At 34.3% G+C, this 16,731-nt stretch overlaps 1 protein-coding gene across 1 annotated transcript in view; it reads right to left on the reverse strand.

Moving 5' to 3' along the window:
* Positions 1-11,330, reverse strand: part of LOC135195595 (phosphatidylinositol 4-kinase beta-like) — a 398,649-nt gene extending 387,319 nt beyond the window's left edge. Inside the window, exon 1 of the mRNA XM_064221916.1 lies at positions 11,185-11,330. The gene's annotated coding sequence lies outside the window, so the exon portion shown is untranslated. The remainder of the gene's footprint in view (positions 1-11,184) is intronic.
* Between the last annotated feature and the right edge of the window lie 5,401 nt (positions 11,331-16,731).

The raw sequence follows: 16,731 nt of genomic DNA on the forward strand, positions 1-16,731 counted from the left end.
TATATAATAATATATATATATTATATATATAATTATAATATATAATATATATATTAAACTCAATAATATATATCAGATATATATATATATTTATATATATAGATATATATAATATATTATCTATATATATATATATATATATATATATATATATATAAAATATTTAAAAATAAGTATATATTTATATTACTGAAAATATAATTATATATTAAATTATTAATATTATATAATAATATATATATATATATATATATATATATATATATATATATAGATATAATAATAATAAAATATATATATATATATATATATAAAATTAATATATATATATTAGTATATATATATATATATTATATATTATATATAATATTAAGATATTCTATATATATAAGATCTATATATATATATATCTATATATATATATATATATATATTATATTATATATATATATATGATAATATATATATTATACATATTTAATTTATATACATATATATATATTAATTATATAATATATATATATATAAATACATTATATATATACAGATATATATATATATATATATATATAATATATATTATATATATATTATATATATTATTAATATTATATCATATATAATATATCTCTATTATATAGTATATTATATATATATATATATAATATACTAGTATATATAATATATCATAGTATAGTATATATATATATATATTTCAGGCATAAAAAAGCAGCAATGAGTTACTGAAAGCTAAGAAACCAACATAATAAGAATATACATGGATACTGCACTCTGTTGTTAATTAATGCTGAAATGTCAGCGTAGCAACACTATAACATTAATACATGTGAAAATTATTATAAACATGTGAAAATTACTTAGATTCTGCCCATGAATGCTATATTTATCAAAATATAAATTCCACATAGTGACAACAGATGTGGAATTTCAAAAATTATTCCAGCCCACATTTAAATTCAGTACAGTATTTCCACTTCTGTACAGAAATTAAAACTAAATGAAAAGAATAAAAATTAAAGGCAAGCAGTAAAATTCTCTTAAAAAAAAATAAAAGCCCGTCTTCCTGAAAGCCTCATGATGACATATTTCCAACAAAACCTCATTACAAGAAGCCATATTACTAGTAAGGGTAGTGGTCCACACGAGAAGCTACCATGCAGCGACTTAATTAAATTTATCATCAAAAACAAACGCGATATACTTTGTAAGGCTACACATGATTATGGAAAGCCTCGTGGCCATAAAGTATATCACAACAATGTAGTGAGGCTTTTCCACCAAATTCATAATATTACTTGCTTCATAATACCTAAATACTGGTAATTTGTTAATATCATTTCTTGTGCTTGGGAGCTTTAACCTCTGTCAGCAGCCTACGAGTACATGAACCCCAAAATATTCGCAAGTTTTCTTCCCATGAATGACCTCCCCTACCACTACTACTAGAACGTCTTGCTGTCTTTCTCCAACTGCTGACAAAGGGCCTTCAGATGACAAACAAAATCTACACAAAGCTTCTTTTGTACAATACAGTACTGAAGTAGTGGGTCCTAATACCTTTGGTACAAGAGTATCCATCTGTATCAAATAGCTCTTGGCAGCCTTAGCTCTAAAGTATCATGAGCTGGAACCACTTTTCATCAAAACATATCACCACTAGCTGGACTGACAGACAACTGACAGCCTGGAAACGCTAGCTAATTACAGAGCAACTGCTTTGTAACAACTTTTCTCACAACTCCATGAGTAAGTGGACAAGGAATACTAGAATCATTCCTAAACTACATCTTTTTTTCCATTAATCTGAATACTGTTCATGAGTGAATGAACTCTTCAAGTGGAGGATGTTGGAGACATTGGAGACAAAGACATCAGTGTAAGTGGCATAATGAAGATGATCTGCAATGAATAACTGTGTGCTTTACATCATTAAAATGCTTCTATAGCTCATAAATCTGTTGTCCCACAGGCACTTTGTACAAAGTTAAAACATTAAAACCAACATACGACTTGTTTTTCCGAAAGAGTGCATCCATGTTTAATCAAGGTATTGACAAGTAGCCTCTTACTATCATTACAAGTGAATGATGTCATTGTCCTGGTTCATTTACATGTAAGGAGACAGGGCACCACTAAAATTTTCATTAAATCTGACAACTGTAACCTACCTTCATCATTACCTATGGCCACCTTAACAGAAGGTCTGGCTTCAAAATGTGCCTAAGTGACAAGTTTATCCATGTAAACCACCCAACAATCACCATAACTTCTGTTTGTTAATTAATGGATTATGCATTATCTGTCTTACACACCAAGAGATATTCAGAAATAAAAATCATATTTTCTGACGACAAAACCAATGCGAAGTAATTCAACTTGCTTCACTGCCTAAGATGCTGCTAATTCATCAAAAATCTTATGTTGATTCTCAATTATCAATCCACTGATAGCCTTTATAAAATGCTTAAGCACTGTTAACTATTGTCAACTATTCACATTACCCCTTCACTACATTCTATCCACAATCACAATGTGAGGAGTAAAATCAATAAACATCAGAAATGGAAGTCATCAAAATACTGCTTCCCTTTATCTTGAAAGAATTTGTTACAACTTATTATGCAAACAGGTCTATGAGTTATATAAAAAGCCAAGATGATTAAGGTTGTCATAAAGAACCAGAAACACGCAATGAATTGAAACAACATAGTATACATGAAAATCATATAAATCAAAAGAGACAGGTAATCTTAAACCAATAAGATTACAGCAATCAATCATGAAAACAATAAGTTACGCAATGGCACCCACAACCTACATAAGAAACGATAAAATAAGCAATGACTGTACTCTGAATTTACTGACATTAATAGTAATAAAGCCATTTCCTCTCCAGCTTTAGAAAAAAATTAAAATAAAAAAATTAAATAAATAAAAAAATAACAAAGCTGAACTAGGTCTTCTTTATCGACAAAGGAACTAGCTAATACCTTACACCTGCTACAACGTAACAAAAATTTTGTGCCCAAAAGTGACCTTTAGACAAGACATTATATGAAAAAATTATACCATATTAAGGAAACTTGTTCATTTGCCCTTCACAGCTCAAAGCAAACAGCAAACTGGACATCTACTTACCACAGGTATCTACAGTGCTAATTGAAATAACCTGCAATATAAAGTACAGCCTTGCAAAGCAAATAGAACAAGGTACAGTATTCTGAAGGTGGAGATAATAAAGGTGATGGTGAATGTTCATTCTTTACAAGAAATAATTCAACCAGACATATCACACCTTACTGTAAATCTTAATTTTATTTTCAAAAGATAAAGATCACAAAGGATTTTTATATAGAGACAGTGACAAGGGAATGGACAAATAACAGCAATTAAAATAAGAGTTACAAAATAAAAATTCAATCCAACTTGAAAAACATCAGACTTTTCAAACAGGCTAGTTATTGTCGCAAAAATTTTTAGGGCGGGAAAACAAATTACACTATGTGGCCTTATTTAACCTTTAAGATAGTTCTTTCATAATTTCTCATAATTCCCAGGAGAATTAGTACAATACAGTAGTAGTACTCTCTTTTTCAGAAAATCCTTTGCCAGATTTACACTTTCTTTCAACTTCCAGTAAATTTCCTCCTATAAGATTCCTGTATCTCACACTTCTGTCTTTTATAAAGTAAACTATTGCCAGTCATAAGCTATTATCCTTATGAAAAGCAAAGAAAACATATCATGTACTATGCAGTTTATGTGGGCAACCATTTACAGGACTAGAACTTGAGCTTCTATTAAACTTGCATGATTCAGCCTCACTAAAGTTGACTTGATTCACCATGTAGCTTTCTTTAAAAAGACCATATCCATACCTGGTTATAAATTTACCTGCAGTACTAATTGAACTTTCTTACCCAAGGGATCAATTACATATTTATGAAGAAATATATATCACATAGGGTTACTCCTTTTACTGTTAACATGAAACACTCAGTATATTCTATTGAACTGAGGGAAAACTTCCTGAAGATTTTAGGAGGGAGAACACTGTTTAATGAAAAAGTTTTCAAGAAAACCAGACAATTTCCCCTACAACTGGAGAAGCAAACACAAAACAGCATTTATTGGGAAAGCAAGCATCCAAGGTAACATAGTTCCCCAAAACTATTCAAAATCATGCTGATGTAATAATAAAATCTCCACATCATTTTCAGCACTGTAATCAGTTGAATGACACAGCACCAGCATAAGCTGTACTAACACCTACGATTAACAAAATGTTAATGTGACAATGGAAAGCATTAGGTAAAAATGTTGGCAAATAAATCACCATGAAGCACACACATCTGGAATAAAATGAAATATATATGCATACCACTACTTTATATTCACTTCTCACCAAAGGTTGAACTAGGAGCTTCAAGAGTAGAAAATGTAAGAGAGCCAGTATCAGGTTTCTATTTCTGCACAGCCAATCAAAAGAGTTGGTAGCTGTAATAAATGTAAAACAACACTTTATGAATAAAAATCATCACCATTCCCTACAAACATCAATCATATATGAAAATTTTATGAACATATTTTGTTTTCACGACTTCAGCTATGACCTTAACAGAGCCACTACTTTGATACTGGAAGGAAAAAAATTCAAGTAAAATGCATATACTGTCTCTACAAGATAAACATTGCAATTTTAGAGCAGATAGGAAAGCTAATAAGGGATGGTAAGGGTATGACCCAAGCATTCCTCATTCACCAGCCAATTTACTTCTTACTTTCAAAGGGATGCAGTGCTACATAACATCACAACTGTGGAAGGAAGAAGGCGCCCATACAAGTACGCGACTGGCATGGGGTTTGTCCTGCCGGGATTAGCGCACGCTCCAGTCCGCTTGGGTATAGCCCACACGCAGAGGACTTGCTCTACGCATATTTTGAGAGGGCAGAGTTAATATGCAGTGGCCATGTTCCTTTGTCCTGTAGTGTCCTGATATGGTGAGTGTTTTTAAATCATGGCACCAGGTAAAAGGAAGATAAGTGCAATAATGATAATAGCACTCCTGCAAGACGAATACAAGCATGAAATATGCAAGAAAAATCGTAAAGTATGGGTGAAACCATGGCTAATAAAGAGAGGTTTTACCATATGATTTAAAATGAAAGAATTAAAGGAAAATAACCCGGAAGATTGTAGAAGTTATTCAAGAATGACTGATGATGACTGGGGTGTTCCTAATTTTTATTGCTGCTTCAGGTACAGCAAAGGTTTACCTGTATTTCAGAATGTTTCTCTCTCTCTCCCTCTCTCTCAAGGTGATATGGAATGCATCATTCTTAAACATACTTTACTTCGTATAACAGGAATCTAAGTTGGCTCTGGAGATGAATGAATTTGAATATCGATGAAAGGTTTGATATCTATCACTGTGGACAGATTTCCTCTCAAATGTTTTACAAGTGAAATTCACAGTCGTTTAAGAATGTTAATGTTTTTATCGCCACGTTTATCCTTTATGATGTTTTACAAATTAATTGTAAAACTCATTTATATTAGTCAAAAGATACCATGAAAGGCTGGCAGTTTTGGCTTTCACAAAAGCTGTTTGCATCTTTATCTATTTTTTTACATAATTCCAGTAATTGCTCATAAGCTGCTTGTCTTTTTACTTAATTGGAATAATCCGTATTTTCCACAAGCACGGAAGTGCTCTGTACAGGTCCAAAAAAATCAGAATGAAATCGTGAGATAAATACTTGGGACTGACTGGTCGGAAACCATTCCTTTAAAACAACAGCAGTACTGCCCAGACTCCCACAAGGAAATAAGGTATTGTACATGTTGAAACTTTGCCTCAGTCCTCCGCAACCCCCGCCGCGCTAGTCGCGACGCGCCAGTCAGTTCAACATGCTGAAATGACGACAGGACAGGACTGGCATCAATAGCACCCATACACGATAAAGACTGACCGGTTCGCGCCAGTCGCTATGAAATCAGCGCGCCAGTCGCGAACGTGTATGGCCGCCTTAACATTAGCATAATGTTTTGTTTTGAATTGCTTTTTTTTTGGGGGGGGGGGGGGGGGTGCAAAATTCTATATTTGTCCAGAAAACAAAACAATTGCTGATTGAGCAGAGCTAAATATCCACTCAGCCAGAGGAGCATCAGGTGTATACAAAAAACAGTAGCACTAACTGGTTAGAAACCATCTAAAAACAAAGTACTGCACTGAACAAAATTCATTTGTTATGGCAACCAAGGCAAGAATTTAAGAATTTTCCGAGTTTATGACGATAAATTAACAATTACTTTCATCTTTGCATATCCATTCAGGCAATTTGTTAATGAGACTGCAGCAAAGATCTGAATGCCACTCCTGTGATGTTTTAACAAGAATACCAGTTCTCCAAGAAGAATAGTCTTTTCTCCAATTTTGTGTATGAGACAATCAGAAGAATGACACTTCATTAGAGTCAATACAGTCTGGGTTAAGTATGGTACATGAGAGTGGGAGCTGAAAAAACCTCCACAACAATAACTAAAGTGGGAGATTGAACTGTTAAGAACATACTTTCCTACAAAAAGTCCCTCGTAGCTCAACACTCGTGCTTAGACACATCAACAGAAAACCAAGCTGAGTAAGAAAAACATATCACAAAGAAAATACAGGATACAGCAAAGTACAGTATGTCAAATAGGAAAGATAAACAATAGTATGAGCATACTGCAGTGAACCTGGCACAAATGCTCAAACTTGTCATCACCAACTTCTGCTGACCAACAGGCATGGCTGGATAACTGTGCAACAGCTAAGGGCAAAAATTTCAAAAATACTGTCCAACATTCAGAAACTCGCACTAGTTACATTACACAGAATGAGCAAAGAAATCACAGACATTTCTAAGTAAGTGGTACAAGTTCTGCTGGCTCTCACCTATCCTACACTCCTTGTCTTTCCTATATTGACCTAGAGTAAGGATCAACAGTGTCTTCTACCCCAACGTTGAATGCAGGGAAGTTCCACTGCTTATGGGTATGCTGTATTACAGTAAGGGGTATAAAACTAACTTGCACCAACAGCTCTGGATTTTTCAGAAAAGAAAAAATATTACATTTGACTTAGAAAATAATTTGGTGTACTCAGTAGAAACTCACACTTTGGACAATTCCAGTTCTGCAACATTTATGGTACTTGTATAGAAAATAAATAAAGCGGTAATTCTTCAGAAGCACTCCGCACTGGATATTAAAATAAATAATCACCTACATGGAAAGAGCATGTGAAAAGCAATATAAAAAGTACTACGTATAGTCATTATAAGAGAGATTGAACGGGGTGGAATTAAATGAGCTTGATAAGTTTTTACCTCGAATTTTTCCTAAGTCGGGAGAGGTGTTTCCTCTACGGTAATGTTTACTTTTAATGAGCCCTCTAACTTACTTTCTTATGCAAACAAAAGCAGTTCCAGTTACTCATTATTGGCTGAAAGGTGTGACATCGTTATGACGTCATGGGTTTCATAACCAATTACAAACGACTTTAGTCGAAAACTAAGTTTCACTAGCATTTCAGCGGAGTAATAAAGTTACCTGTCCAGTGTCCACTGGTATCCTTGTTTGACTGAATACTCGAATAATGAAGCAAAAAACGGCATTTTGTCTTCCTGTAGCTATGGCAGAGGCAGTGGCTGGCCCTTCTGGCATTAATTTTGACAGAGACCTTCGATTTCCTACTGATTGTTTGCAGTGCAATGTGGGTTACAGTGAATTTTATCATTATTTCTCTAGTGGTGGTAAAGAAGTTGTGATTGAATATGCTTAAAGACATAATTTAATTCTAAAGCAAAAAAACTGCGAGAGCTGTGGAGCTATTGTCGGATTGACTACAAACAGTGTGATCGCTCTGTAGTGACAAAAGGACGTTCGGCGTAAGCGATGCGACACCCAAATCCATCCGCCACAGTCCGTAGCCTTACTGTAACCCCTGTGGCTAGCGCGCGCAGCGCAACATTACCTCTTGCCAGTAAATGCCGTGCTTGCCAAGAATCATTAAATATGCGGATAAGGCGCGAAGCGCCGTTCCGCCACAGCCTTACTGGCAGCACACACAAATCGATCGTCGCAGATATGTAGTCGCAACTGACTTTGTTTGTTGTTGTTTTGGTATCGCCGCCATATTGGTTTTGGTGTTCTTCCGCCGATTTCAGTCGGCGGTCGAGTGGGCCCGCGAATCTGTGGGTGCTCCCAATTATTATTATTGCTGCAAAGCACTCCTTTCTGGTATTTCCCCACCCAAAACCCCCGATTCCTAACTGGGGCCTCCCAAGCTTGTTGGGTGGGGGGGGGAAAAGGGGGTTAAAATAACATTTTCCTCAAGAAAACAAATTCACTGAAAAAAAACACCATTAAATGAAGGATTGTTAATTGTCTTTTAGAAACTGGTGATGCGGCTTGCTTCTGAAGAATTACCAATAAAGCTGCTCCAAAATAAGTTAGAGGTGTATGCAGGTATAATTGCACTACATAGGGTAAACAACCGCAGACGATCCATCATCATCACGCTGGCCAGGCCTTATTCACTCGATATTTAATTGGTGAAACAAGAATACAATTACAACTTTAAGCATACCATTCAAAAGAATGAAGTTTTGTCAACATAATGTGATATATGAAAGCCCCATACAAACTAAAATAAGCATGTGAGTCTTCGTAAAATATGTTTTCAAGGCAGTTTGGAAACCCACTATGGCGGCAATCGCGTGGCTGGCCATTCTAACCATAGACAATCCACCATCTTTCCCAGCCTTCCCAGCACTCATTTGAACAATGTTAGCATATATATGTAACGTTTATTGATCTTACTCAAGATTGCAGTTGTAATCAGCACAATAAAACAACATTTTGTTGCCTATATTAGTGAAAGTATGAAACTTTTCATTCCCAAGGTCATGGTTTGAACCGAATTCATTTTTACCTTGTAATTGGTGGTTTTATCCTTACTGCCATCACAACTGAAACTCCACAGTGTTTATTTGATTGTAATTACACACATTTTGGTCTTAATTCACTCCAAATTGCACTTGAACCACGTTGAACCACGTTGCTGTTCCTGGTTCCTAAGCACTCACTCCACAAACACAGTTACGAGCAGCAGACGACTACGCAGTTTATGAGCTTTATTCCCTTAATTGTTTACTTTACTCATTATTTAGTTTAACTTTACTTTGTTACTTCAAAATGTTTACTTAATTCATGTCTATTATCCCTTTTTCGCAACCAAATTAACCCCGAAAAATTACAGATATTTCTGAAGTACGAGCAGACGACGGCAAAAAGACTCTGCCAATCCAGTGGAGCTGCACACATACGCCGATGCACTTACAAACTGTTTCCATGAATTCTAGTTGTCATAGAAATGCAGTAATGATAAAATTGATGTAATATGTATATATACTACAAATGGATACGCCAAATTCACTTATTTCCCCGGTTTGTGTAAGTCTTATACCCAGTTTGGAGGGTAAACACATACCAATTTGACAACACTGATAAACAATTGAAGAGCACAAAACGCCGCAAAGAATGCCGTAGTTCCCTTAGATAAGTACTGGTTAGAGGTCAGGTTTACGATTATTGTGATGAAAGTAACCCAGCGTCTATGGGTACAAGTGGTGTGCCGCTTTAGCACAGGAAATGGGAAGTTTGTTGACACAAGCAACTCCGCAAACATCGATATGGTGTCAATCTTCTAAACTTTTTTAATCGTAGATAAAAATTTCGAAAGCATTTTGGGGTAGTGTGCACTGCGTTGGCCACACTTTTCATTACCTCCTGTTTAAATCTTAAAATATGGCCTTAATTTCTAACTTTGGAAAAATACTTCGAAAGGAGAGTAGAGGTCTTGAGCTCCTGTTATCACCACCAACAACTCATGATTAACGACCATCTCCAGTGTCAGGACGTGTTAAAGTACTTTTTCGGAGGGTGGCCAAAACCGCGGTAGTCGGTGAGTTGGCCAGTCCACTCGGTTGTTTACCCTATATTATAATGTCATGTGAAAAACATGGGCAACATAAATTTACATGAAAATGGGAGATACCCTCTCCCAGTTTATCCAGTTTTTTTACATTTGTCCCTCAAATGCACTTCCTTCCTTTTATGGTCTAAAAACTTCAAATGCTAAAATAAATTTCCCATAAGGTAGATATACGGTACGACAATCCCTCACAGGGAAGGGAAGTGATAGGCCCAAAAAAACTGGGCCTAAATTAGGTTAGGTTAAGTCTGCCCTACTGTAGAACTGAAGGAATCTTATATTGTTATTTAGAATTGTCACAAGCTTAGGCCACTGGGCTACATCTCAACTATAGCCTAACCTACTTCCCTAAATTCACAAAACCTTACATTGAAAAATTAAAGTGAAATTTGATTTTGCACCCACACTGTATTAGCCTCAGTTACTTAATAACAGTTTAGCCTCGTACGCCCAGTTTTTATGAAAACTCTAAAAATTCCCTATCACAGGCTAGGCTACTCTAATTGCCGCCTAGTGGCTGTAACATAAGGTAACTTAATACTTTAGCTATACGCTTTCAATAAAATGACCTAGTTAATCTAAGCAATATTGGCAGGTCAGGCATTTCTTTGGAAATTGCAGTTTCTTATAGAATTTTGGTTGCTTTACAGGTAAGCCTACCATTTCAATATGCTAATTAGTTTTAACCAAACTTAGTAAATGACAGAAGACGGGATAAAATCTAACAAAAATTTGGGTTAAACTACTGAGTAAGTAGCCCAACGTTGTCTAGGCCTAAGATACCCTAGGCCTTACTACCATGGACTGCCTAGGTACTTCCGTCCATATTGATTGCAAACCTCAGCATCGGAACGAATGCCTTTCGTTAATGATTATAATCTTAACATCATTAATGACTTCGGAAAATTTCCCAGAGCAAAGTTGACACTAATAAAGTGACAATAGCCAACCACTGAATAAATTATTCATCGACTACGATAAAATTAGGCCTACGACAATGACAGATCCCCCATCAACTTTCTCTTCGTTAGACAGCGAGCCATATAAACTACAGGCCTTTCTTTTGTGCTTTTCAGCAATCCCCAGGAACCCCTCCTTTACGAGAATTTCACAAATGACTTACCTTATACATAAATAAAAAGAAATACCAGAGCGAAATATAATCACAACTGTTATCTGTACACAAAACACAACGGCACTTTGTATATTCTACTTCACGTCGTTATCATCTAAGGACAATAGGTAGGGTTTCTCATTTGTCGGTGTTTAAATCCGGATTCTGGAACTGTTACTTCGTTACAGTTTTGTTGGGCGGTTTTAATCAAATTACTGGACAAATTTCTATTTTTCTATATTCTCTCATGAATACTTAAATATAATATTTATCAGCTGAGGTAAAAATTAGAGTAAGGAAAACTTAACGAATTTGGAGTTTTTGGACATGAATGTAGGACTAAGACTAAACGAGGGAAACCAAAACAAACAGCCAAGGATTGTCAATTTATTATAATGAAATTCCTGGGTGCATTTGAATATGTTATTGCCATTCAATAACTTAAGGTGACTTTGAGATTCGGCAGTTTACAATTGCTTCTTGGTGGACCTTAATTTCTAAGGTAAATAGGCTGATTAGGGACAGCTCAGAAAAACTGCAGAAGCTAGTGGGCTTGTGGTATTCTGCTCTCCCAGCTCGCGAATTGAAACCTGGGTTAATAATAATAATAATAATAATAATAATAATAATAATAATAATAATAATAATAATAATAATAATAATAATAATAATAATAATAATAATAATAATAATAATAATAATGAACTAAGGAACCTCCGTAACGAGGCATATATTGACAATCAAAAGTAGGATCTGAAGAGGGATACGGAAGCAGTATCCGAAAGTCTCTCCTTGTATTTTTTACCATTGTACAATAATATATTTTAACACTACTGTGGCTTTTGATTGTCAATAATAATAATAATAATAATAATAATAATAATAATAATAATAATAATAATAATAATAATAATAATAATAATAATAATAATAATAATAATAATAATAATAATAATAATAATACTTAAATCTTACAGATTAGACCCAAATACCAGTAATAATCACCCAACCTTTGAAGATCATTATGCTAATAGAAATGTAAGTCTTGCCTATCATTTATTTTCCTTAATTTTCACATGGGACTCCTTTTCATCTCAGAATATCCGAACTTCTCCTAATTTACAGGTGAGCCGTTAAAGTTCAGTATTAAATCTTTTTCCCGTTACACGTGCATTACAGAGATGAATTTGTGCTACATACAAACTTTTCATAATTGTTCTCTAACTCCTAAGAAAGCCTATTCATTAAAAACGTACTATCGTCCTTTGACTACTATTTTAACTTAAAACTCTCCACCTCTCACGTATTCCATCGCTAATCATTTTCTGCTAAACGATGCTGTCATTAAACATTTTCAAAACCGCTAAACAAGACGACAATTCAGTGTTTACTGTCTGTATCCCTTTATTACATTTCCACTTAAGAAATGAGGCATTAGTCTCTGTCAACAATTATTCAGATCTTTCTTCAACCAAAAGCTTTTTGAATACCTACCTTTACGATGCACTTTATTAAAATAATATCGCTAAAATGATACAGGATACTTTTTTGCTGATTTTGCTTTCTTATCGCGGTGGTTTGTAACAGACGAGAAGCGGTGTTTTGAGCGTTGAAGGACCGTTGACCTCAATTGTTGACATCTAAACTCCTAATTCTATTTTGGTAAGTCTCAATTTTCTTAGTAGATACTGGCCTACGATGATATTTTTCAAAACAGCGTTTTCATCGCTGTTTCTCTTTCTAAAGTATTCGTGTTGATCATAATCTTTTATTATCAGCAATAATCACAAACTCCTCTAACGAACATTTCAGGATTTTTCATTAAACAAAATTTATTACCCCACCATTAGTATTCCATTCTAAATTTCTGACACTTTTTTTTATGAAAATACGCTCCTGTCCTCGTTAATTATTGCCAGGGGATTAATTTTCATATTATACAACACCGTTTCCGTCAATACACAAACAGTTCCCGCACTTATTAAACGTTTCTTTATCGATCAATCAACTTCCGGGTTTTTTAGTTCATGATGTTACGATTTTCTTGAGATTATGTTTGCCCGCGACCCCACAGATTGAATATTTTATGTGAACTGGCGCTAAATTGACAATAAAAACAAAGATTCTGATTATCATGTTGATAATGGAATGCATCCATGTAAAATACACCAATATGCAATGTGATGATGCAGAATCTTTCGAACGTAAACAACGTACCCTTAGCTTCTGTCAAGTCTCATGGAGACTCATTACAAAGAAACGCAAGTATTTTCTGCTGTGCTTAGTGGAATATCGAGATTTAAAGAGGCAGTACAGGTGCAAAACTTAATGGTGATCACCGGCGTTCTCTACCTACAGAAAACTAATCTAAACCCGCAAAAACAAAAATAGAATTTTAAATTTATATTGACCACATGAAATGTTATTTGTGAATCTGCTGCAGGCTTGACATCAAAATAATAAATTCTGCAATTCAAACAGCATAATACACACCACCTCCAATACACTCAAAATCATTATATTCGGATGTACAGTATTTAAGGATACAAGTTTAGTTATTAAGAAAATTATGCAAACATTTATCATTAGTTTCACGTTCTTAGCGTGGAAAAAAAAACTACCATTGGTTCCAATCCTTATAGTGGGAGTTGAACGCAAATAACGAGCAGAAACATAAATTAATAAAGTAATTTTTTTAACATGTATACCAGAGTATTTGAATATTCATATCTGCTATTTGCAAATGAGTAGCCACATCTATGTTGAAACTTCACAGATTACGGAAAACTTAAACTTTGGTAGAGAACATATCCTACACATCAACGTTTTGCAGGTTTACTTATTCATAGACAGTGCTGCCACCTAGGAAAATCAATTGGCAACTGCCATACATTTAGCTGTCAAAACCACAAAGTAAACAAAAATTGTATTTGTTTACGAACTTTCTTGTGCATTTTCCTTAGATTATTCTATATTTATATGTGAAGAAGTGTAGTAATAAATATTAGTCTACGATTCTTAATTTTTATCTTGTCCTTTCACAAACGTGTAAATGCGCACTTACAAAATTATGTAAAAAAAAAAAGTAATTTAATAAAATATAGTTCATATTTCTAACGAAATTGGAATTAAACGTTCATTCAGAAATACGTAACAATAGAGAGAGAGAGAGAGAGAGAGAGAGAGAGAGAGAGAGAGAGAGAGAGAGAGAGAGAGAGAGAGAATGCTTTAATCGTGGTCTCATATTCGACAATATAATAATAATAATAATATAATAATAATAATAATAATAATAATAATAATAATAATAATAATAATAATAATAATAATAATAATAATAATAATAATAATAATGTTATCCTTTACTTATAGTGAACTTAAAACACATAAACAATCTCAGTACTTCATAATTACGCACTATTATAAAGCTGCATATACGGATATTATCCGTCGATTACACAGTAACAACAATTACAGAACAGCCTAAAAAAAAATTGAGGATCAAAACCATTCAACCCCTGCTTCCATACTCATTCAATCTGCAGGCTTTTCGTACACCATTACAAACAACTGGTGCTCACAATAAAAATCCAATGTCTGCCACGAGCTTCAGTGATGATCACGGGAGCTCAATTACTATTCTAAATGAATTATTCTTTGGCAATAAACTTCATCTTAAATTTTGTTTCCGATCATTTTTCATTCGCCTTCCTTCTGCGCTTTTAAATCATTTCTTTCCACGAAGAAATGCTTTCTGTGGTAAAGAATTAGCCGTAAGTAAATTCAATTTGATGTTCTAGAACTGGGGTTTTCAACCTTCATTTCACCACGTACCCTTTCGGGTTTTTTTTTTTTTTTTTTTTTTTTTTTTTTTTGTGTTTTTTTTTTTTTTTTGTCAGTAATGCACCCCCTCCACTTCGTATAAAGAAAGCAAAACAATGTCAGAAAAAAAATTCATTGTATATATTTGTAAGTATGTACTGTGCTGAAGGGAAGGAGGTACATAATTCTCCCGACATAATTAGTATTATTGTAAACAAAGAATTCCATAAAAAATAAAGTTTTTTTATATATAATTATTTACCAGGTTTCTATGCAGTAAATTTTCAAGGTTATGTACTGAGCTGCAAAACAAAATACATTACTATTACATCAGCAGCAAAGGGAGTTAATGAGATTGCTATAACTTTTTCATCAGCTAGCCTAGTCAGCAGTTTTTGCTAAAGTACATCGAAAGCCGGCTTCCACATTCCTTCGAGAATTCCTTCGAGACCTTAGTTTTGATTATGTGACAAGTAAGGTGGACACCCAAGTTTCACACAGATCCTACGTTGATGGGTAAAGCAACAGAGAACCGAGAGGCTACTCTGCGACATGTGGATATGATTTGGATATTTTACAGCAGAACCTGACTAAAGCACTGGAGCCATTCACAAGTTCAATAAACTCTTTATTAATAGCATCATTAACAAAAGCAACATCTGTATCGAAAGGGACTCTAATTAGCTTTACGTTTCCTTCAGACACATCAGGAAAGTATCTATTTCATTTTGATGTAAAGAAAGTCAATCCACTCTTATAAGCTTGCCATGTGAACTATAGTAGAGGTGTCCTACCTGTCAGCAAGTGGGCAGACAGACCCCTAACCCTAACAACCCGTGGGGAGCGCATTCCCCAGGTTGGAAGCCCCTGTTCTATAGGCTTTAGCTCACAGTGATGAACACACTTTACCACTCACCCGACAAACTTAGAAGCTGCAGGAAAAAAAGACCGAGATCTCAAGGATTCAGATGGCCTGGACATGTGATGAAAAAGGATGAGGTACATTTTGTTGGAAGAGTATGCATAAAAATGAAGACCAGCAGAAAGGCCAATAAAAACATGGATTAGAGCATAGATCAGATGGGGATTCAATCAAAAGGTGCACGAGAGGCGAAAACATTAGAAAGAAGTCATTCCATGTATGACTCTGTGATAAGGAACTGATATAAAAAATGTTAAGATGAAGATTACCTTCTTTCAGATCCTCAGAGTACTTGCGATAGGTACGTTCATGTGAATCTGTTCAAGAGAACACTGTAAGTTATTAATATCGTCAAATTAATAAGACATAAAGCCTCATATATTTATAGATAAATTTTTCACATACAATACCTTTCTTCTTTAATAGGAAGCATCCAGTAATATCAAGACTGCCATACATGTTGGTGTTTATATTTTTAAATCACGAAATCAAGTCATCATGGTGATCAACAGCAATTCATTTTACTTCATTGCAGTCATTGGTCATTAAATGAGACAATGCATAAGAGGTACCCTCAGTCCTCAAATGACAACTGTGATCTTGTATTTAATAAAATTGTATTACAGTTATAGTATGGGTGTAGTTTCCACACTTGCTTAAGCTTAAACAGATGATGTACATGGTTTACACCAATCACACTGCTTTTAACCGAAATTTTTCCTGAGATTGGAAACAAAGTCCTACTTTTGGATGACCATTTAAATCCAAATTTCACCATGTTTAAATTTTTCCTGGACCAATTACAGTAGTTC

Source organism: Macrobrachium nipponense, chromosome 16, assembly GCF_015104395.2.
Source record: "Macrobrachium nipponense isolate FS-2020 chromosome 16, ASM1510439v2, whole genome shotgun sequence".
In the NCBI taxonomy this organism is placed as follows: Eukaryota; Metazoa; Arthropoda; class Malacostraca; order Decapoda; family Palaemonidae; genus Macrobrachium; species Macrobrachium nipponense.